Genomic DNA, 7,639 nt, shown 5'->3' on the forward strand with positions numbered 1-7,639 from the left:
TTGTTTCTACATCTTTCTGACCTTCTTGACTGAAGATGTACCTTTCATAACCGGCATTCCGCATTGGATTACATTTTGTTCTTAATACTTCTGTGATTTAGCAATATGATGTTTTTTCACCTCCTGGTACTTTTTTATTGCTTCCTTTACTCCATCACCTACTATGTTTTTGAGATATTTAATGATCTTTTTGTCATTGGATACTTCCAATGCATCAACATAATCATTGAAAGCTTCGATCCAGACACTCCATCTGGCGCCAATATTCTGTTTCTTGGCAACATCGAAGGTGGACGATGGTTCAAGGACAGCGGCAGTGGTATAACCAGTTGTAGGAGTTACTGGCATTTAACATGGAAGTCTCTCCAATAGAATCAATGGCCCACAAGGATCTGTTCTATTTATACCATCTCTATGACCTTGTGGCATGCTGGCCTCCTCCCACTCGACCATCTGAGCTTTTCCCAAGCCCCACTCAACACCTGGAGTGGGGTGCTGCTTCAAGTATCGATAGCTCTGTTAGCACAATCCTGGTGCATTTACTTGGGTTGCTGCACCTGGAGTTGCGGTCGTACAATCCTGTTGATTTTAATTCTGATGAGTAACCAATTTTTCTTGCTTCTGAAACACCTGGTTGATCTCCGCCTCTTCGCACTTCTTTGAGTTTCTCTGCTTCTAATTACAGCGTTATCCTGCAATTTGCGGTCACTTTTAGTAGCGCTTTCAATACCTCGTCCTCACTACATGTGGTGTTATTGGACTGTATGAATGATACCTCTGTGTTAGGTCGTGGCATTGCTCTTCTTATCTCAGTCCTTTTGGCAATTTTCTGACCAACGACAAATTTTTTTTTTTTAACTTTATGGATGGACTTCACTTTCTTCGAAGGTTGTGCACAAGCTGGAGTTGGGCTTTGACTCCACATATGTCAACTGTCGATCGTCACTTCAACTGAGAACACACGTGGCACGCACAAGCAATTTTCTGGACCTGGGCAAACTCTCTGGGAGAGTGCTCGCGATTCTTCAGGTTGCAGGGTTTACGTATCCCCTATCTCATCGCCAGTTTTACCGTCCTCCTCAGCCCGGTAGCATGTAAAAGAATCACACCATACATGGAGTTCAGTAAAACATATCTTTATTGTTCAGCATAAAACTGTTAACTGAGTGATAGTATAATCCATTTTATTAACCACACCCTGCAGTCACTAAGATACAAAGACTCTTAAGGACCAGTAGGGTCCCGCTTACTATAATACACAAGACACTACAGTGTCTTCCCACATCTAATGCTAAAATACAGTTTGAAGCACAACAAACCTAGAGAAAGAAGTCTTGAAGGACAAAAGCAGCGTTCTTCAGCAACTAAGCAGGGGCTCCACAAAAGTTGTCTTAGCATCCATATCTCTCACTTTGAATTGCACTGCAATTGTTACACATGGCACAATAGACCTGTCGCGCAGGATTGGACACTGCTGTCAAAGCAACAGGTCACACTGCAGGTTTACACTGCAGAAGTCAGGGTACACAGAGTAGGCCTGTTGCCATATTTACTGCCGCCACTTTAGTAGATGGCACAATGGGTGCTGCAGTCCACAGATGATACTTAACTTCCAGGCCCTGGGTGCAATTTTCTACACCATACACTAGTGACATACAAGCAAGTTGAATGTGCAAATCTAGAAATAGCCAATTAAGCCATGGTTAAAGGGGAAGCATACAGATTAGCAGCGTTATTGTGCACAGATTCTAAAGCCACCAAAGATATAGGGTCCTGCAAAAGGTGAAAGATCTGAGTGATCACACAGAAAAGGCAGATTTCCTTCAAAGGTTTATTGGTCCACCCATGTAAAGTTCCTAATCTGTGTTCTTACCCAGTCCTTCACTCTAACATCCTGAGTGTGTGTTAAGTGTGTTTGCATGAGTGCCCAGTGTAGCACATGAATGCTGTACATGAGTATGTCCGAGCTAGTGACTGCAATGTGTGCTGTATCCTGTGAGCCCATTCCCTGCAAGTTTGAGCCGGTGTCTGGACTGTCTGTCATCTCCTGTGCTCCCATTCCCTATATGTCTGAACTGGTGTTTGGAATGAATGTTGTATCCTATGCTCCCATTCCCAGTATGTCTGAACAGATGTCTGAAATGCTAAGAGTGAAGAATGTAATAGAACGTTATTCACCCTTATGCATCAAGCCAAAATCCAGTCGGTAAAATACCGATTCCTTATTAGCTCCCGGTATTAAGTAAAAAATACCCAATCCCAATGCATCAACCCAAAAGCAGAAATCGGTATTTAAGGAATCCTTAAATAGCGATTCTTTAAATAGGGATTCCTTAAATACCGATTCCTTAAATAGCGATTGCATTTAAGGAATCCCAAAGTGAGATTCCTTAAATGCAATGCATCAAAGTTAAAAAATTAGCGATTTCGCTAATAAGGGGAGCAAATTACCATGAGGATGAACTGCATGGTAATTTGCAAAAACTTTGAAAAATGCACTTTTGTGCATTTTTCAAAGTGTCATGTTGCGCACACACATGCCCTTAGAGCATGTGTGTGTGCAACATATGTGCACATATCATTTTCAGGGGTGCAACAGGGTGTCCTTTTGACACCCTGGCACCCTTGAAAGTGCTCCAGCTATTAGCGATTCGGTTATACCGAATCGCTAATACAGAATGGCTTTACATTCATTCCTATGGGCCTCCAAGCCCATAGGAATGAATGGGTAGGTATTCCTTATTACCGATTCGGTATTACCGATTCGGTAATAAGGAATGTTAAGGAATCGCTATTTGAATAGCGATTCCTACATGCATAGCCTTTTGCTATTCCTTATTAGCGATTCCTTATTTTTCGCTAATAAGGAATCGCAAATGCTAATGTTGATGCATATGCCCCATTGTGAGGAAACGGGGTGTATTATATCTTGTGGTTGCGCGACCTCACTGTGCAATACACTTGCCAATCCTTTTGGGACTAGTAGGTTTTGTTTGTACAACATTAACTTAACCCTGGGTAGCTGTGGCTCTGAGCAGCAAGGCTTACATAAATGAACAAGTGTAAAGGATTTAAAAAAGAGAAGAAATAACTTGGACACTCAAGAAATCTGACATCAATTTATAAAAAACAGATTTTCTATATTTCTAGACACCACAATGAAAAAGATCCACCAGAGGGTTCCAGAGATCTGGAATTTACAAGTTATTAGTCAATCAGAACATTTCGCTCAACTGCAAAAAAGCACTGGCAAATTTAACAAATTTGGCACTTAGAAACCTTTTCACCAACAAGTTGGACTAGTTGTAATGCAGTCATTTAGTTACTTCCGGCAACCAACTACGGCAGGGAGCCAGTAAGGGGGACCGGCAAGGCCCTCAGAAACAGTTACCTGCACAGAAGAAGCAGTCTTTCGACAGTTCCAGGCGCTTTATCCTCATTGCAATGGATTCCTGTGGAAGTGGTCCTGATGCGGAGGATACAGGATTCTGAGAGGTGGTGTTGATGCAATGTGGTTGAAGGAGGTCTTACTGCAGCTGCTCCTCAGGCCACTGGCCTAGTTAGATGATCCTGGATACAGGGGTCGAAGTCCCTTGACGTCTTCTTGGGTCTGGCACTGAACTACCAGTCGTCTGATGTCACAGTCACAGCCAAAACCTTCTCTGGGCTGTAGCTTTCCTTCTGAGCAACCAAGTTGCACTCCGACAACCCTTCAAGGTACAGCAGACTTGGGTGTAACGTCTGAAAGGCGGGTCCTGTACAGCGAATTGGATCAGCGGTTCGGGAATATGGGCTACCCATTGTCCTTAGGGGGAGAGAGAGAGAGAGACCTTGTTGATAATTCTGGCGGCTTCCAACTTGGCCCTCTCCTTTTCGACCAAGGGTCTTAGATGAAAAGCAGTGCACCGGTGTCACAGGGCTACGGGCTGCACAGTGGGGTCTATGTGCAGATGTATTTCCTTTCCCTTTAGTCGTCCAATGCCTTCGAGGACAGTCGGGAACTCTGCCAATATGTGCTGGATTGTCTCCTGGTGGATTCCAACGGCGAAAGTGACGATTCCCAGGTCTTCAGCTGCTTGACATCCCAACAGCATGCCATGTTCTTCCTCCGCAATGTGGATCTGTGTCACTATGGAGGTAGAGCCATACAAGAGGGGTTCTGAATTTTACTCACATTACCAGTGGCTGATCTGGGCCATATGCAAATACTTTAATGTTTGCAGCGTTCAAGGGTAGAGCTTGCTTCAGATGCTCATATGCTTCTGCTGACATGATGTTAAGGGTTGCTTCGGTGTCAACGACGGCGGTGGTGTCTTGTTCTCCAACTCGCACTTGGCATTGTGGGAGTCGACGCGTGGATTGGGCAGCACTGCCTATGGTGAACACAAAATGGACAGTGTGCTCTTCTGCTTCATCATCCATATCACTGTTTTCACTCCTGACTTAGGGGATCATGTTTACTGTGGGCCGTGGGCATGATCACTTCGGGATCGGCATACTCGCATGAAGTGGTTTGGCTTGCCGCATCCCATGCATCTCTTCCCGTGCACTGGGCATTCCGCGGAACCGTGAGGGTTTCCTCCGCAGTATCCGCACATCCGGGTGTCCTTCCGGCTTGGTTTGGTCATGGGCCGTGTCATGACGGCGTTGACTGGTTCCGTCTTCACTGGAACCTGTAGAGCCACCTCCATTTGGGAAGCTCTGGCTCGTGACAGCTCCTTAGTCCGACCTAGCATCAGAATGTCTGCCAGTAGTTTTTTGGACTCTTCCAGTATTATCTCTCAGAACTTGGCAGAAGCACACCCTTGGATGATTTGTCCTCGTATCTCTTCCGTTTCATTGTTAAACCCACAGGTGATTGCTAGGTCTTTGAGGTGAGCATGGAACGCTTCAATGGACTCATCGGCGTGTTGACGTGCCTGACGAAACACAAAGCGTTCATAGTCTTGATTTGCCATGGGCTCGAAGTGTGCTGAGAGAGCGGTTATAAGTGTACGATGTGTCATGGGGCTGCTTCAATGATGGACTTGGAGATCTTATACATGTCCTTTCCCCCTAGGTGTAGGAGCATGGCTCTCTTCTGATCGTTGGCTACCTTGGTGGCTTCAAGGAATAGAAGTCGTCTCTCTACCCATTCATTCCATCCAAGCGCTTGTGCTGACGGGGCTACCTCTATTAGGAATAGCTCACTGGGCGGTATGGTGGCCATTACATCTCGTCCGTGCACTGCTCAGGTAAGCAGTGTTTTTTTTCTCCTTTGTGAGGCTGCACACTGTCCAGCTTCTGAATGTGTGTTCTCCAGTCTGTGGGAGGTCTGGAGCTCGGGTGGGAGCTAAGCCGTGTGTGCTGGGCCAGGATGGCACTCTGATGTTGCCACTGTGAGTAAAAAGAGTCAATCTACTGAATCAAAAGCCTTGGCTATGTCTAAAAACACTGCTACTGCCTCAATATCAGAGTTGATTTGGTATGCAACCGCAAAAAGTGTGCTCAGGTTATGTGCGGTTGATCGCCCCAGAATGAAACCCGACTGTTCTGGCAGCACCAGGCAAGGCCAAAGGGGAAGTAACCTGTTAGCAATAATTTTAACTAGTATTTTATTGTCAAGTTTTTTGTGACAATGGGTGGGATGATGTGCAGTGGCTTATCAGGTTTTAGTAATGTATTCACAATGGCTTCTCACATGGTTGGGGGTAGTGTATCCCCACCTACCTTGCAATGGTCAAAGCCATCAGCACTGGAGAATGATCAAAGTCCTTCGTAAATTTGTTATAGTTTCAATCCAGCCCATCTCATCTCTAGATTCTTACCAGTAATCGACCCTGGAACATTTTCCATGTACCATGGAATGGAATGTATGCACTATGAATTTGGGGCATTCATCATGGTAAAAGTCTAGCAGTTTGAACTGTTGCATATTATCCCATAGATCTTCCTGTGCTTGGGTGTGTCAGCTGGACAGGCTGTCAAAGCGATCTAAATCAGCTTGGAGCATTAAAATATTCTCCACATATTACAAAGTGAGGGTAAGAGGTCACAAGATTGTTTCTAACTTTAGTGACAGAAAGAAAAAAAGCAGGATCATCAAAATTCGGCCCATATGTATTGATTAATGTAATGTATGCCCAACTCATGCACAACCACGCACCGGCCCTCTCCATCGCAGAGGCCAGAACCATAAGCCTGGTTTAACCAATAGGGCTACTTCACTGACGGCTGAAGAATAGAAATAGAGGGACGGGCTCCAGATTTTGGAAAAATGATTAACAGAAGCAGCATGTATCTCCTGAATTCATGCAACAGCCACCTTAGGCCTATTGAGGAATGCAGTCACCAATCAGGCCTTGTGGTGGTCATTCACCCCTCTCCCATTATAGGCGAGCAGCCTAATTTTACATCCGGGGCTTGCCCCACGCTTATGTGTTGTGTCTGCAGTTTTGACCCCCTTCTTTCTGCCATCAAAACCCTGTGCCATCTTTGCTCTAGTAATAGTCACCCAAACAGCCCACCCAACAAACCCCTAACCACATTGCATGAGTAACCTTAGCAGAGCATTACTGTCTATTCTTGGGGTGGCTAAACTGGCATCAATCACATTGTTGCCCAGCCTTGTGATGCTCCGCAGTGTTAGATATAACAGTAGTGTTAGAAACCTGCCTTTCTTGCATATCAATGAGATGTAACTTGTCTTGAGACTAAGTGGTTATTTGAGGATTAGTAGTTGGCAAATTGTAGGCGAGTGGGAACCTTTTCTAGCTCCCCCACTGTTTAGTGACTTCCCTCTTTTACAATCTTTAAGCGCGAGAGCAAGCCTTGTTTACTGTGGAATTAACAACAGTTCACCTTTCATAAACAAGTGAAGAGAAGCTTCCAGTTTTTTTGAGTCTCTATCCAAGTCTTCAAGATGGTGAAACAACGACCTATCAACTTCCCCTTCTGTCCATTAGAAGACTGAGGATTCATGTTCAAAATTCTTCCCACAGTGGCACTTCGGTCACCATATAGGCCCATACCGTTCAGGAATATGCTTTTTATTATTGTTGCTAGGTGGGAGCTCAGCCTGAGACCAGGTCAGACGTGAGTGTGGTACAGCTCTGTTGCATTTGTTACAACAGTTTACATTATTTGGCTCTGAATCAGAAACCAGGTCTTAGTCAAACTGTTTAGTGACCATAAGCCAGCTTTGTATAGAGTACGCCTTACTGTATGTCTCATCCAGTCACCACAACCAGTAGTGACATTGTAGACCACCTCAATCCAAACATGTGGGTATAGAGCTGCTAAAATTGATACAATGTCTCTTTTGCGTTGGGTTGAAAGTGCTATTGTGTTTATATATGTAACCAACACAATCTTTTCCTATGTACAGTGCTCTGATTCTTCTGGGTCATGTTTGTGCTTTATAGAAAACTCTAAATAAAATTAAACAAATAATTAAAGACAAGATCAGGATTTAATGAATTTCTTTCACATTCACATCATTGGAAGACACTGAGGGGGTATTAGGCCATTTACTCACATTGGAAGAAACTAAGGGGGTTTATTGACTAGGTGCTCACATTTTATGAGACTAAGGGGCGGGGTACACATTGCTGACATCTCTAGTCCCTCTCCATGGCCTCTAAACATAAATCATCCATTT

At 44.5% G+C, this 7,639-nt stretch overlaps 1 protein-coding gene across 1 annotated transcript in view; it reads right to left on the bottom strand.

Annotated features, from left to right (window-relative positions):
- The window catches only part of LOC146822349 (uncharacterized), a 273,373-nt gene extending 268,107 nt beyond the window's left edge, over positions 1-5,266 (bottom strand). The window contains exon 1 of the mRNA XM_085613451.1: positions 3,392-5,266. The gene's annotated coding sequence lies outside the window, so the exon portion shown is untranslated. The remainder of the gene's footprint in view (positions 1-3,391) is intronic.
- Between the last annotated feature and the right edge of the window lie 2,373 nt (positions 5,267-7,639).

This window comes from Triturus cristatus, chromosome 6 (genome assembly GCF_964204655.1).
Source record: "Triturus cristatus chromosome 6, aTriCri1.1, whole genome shotgun sequence".
NCBI lineage: Eukaryota > Metazoa > Chordata > Amphibia > Caudata > Salamandridae > Triturus > Triturus cristatus.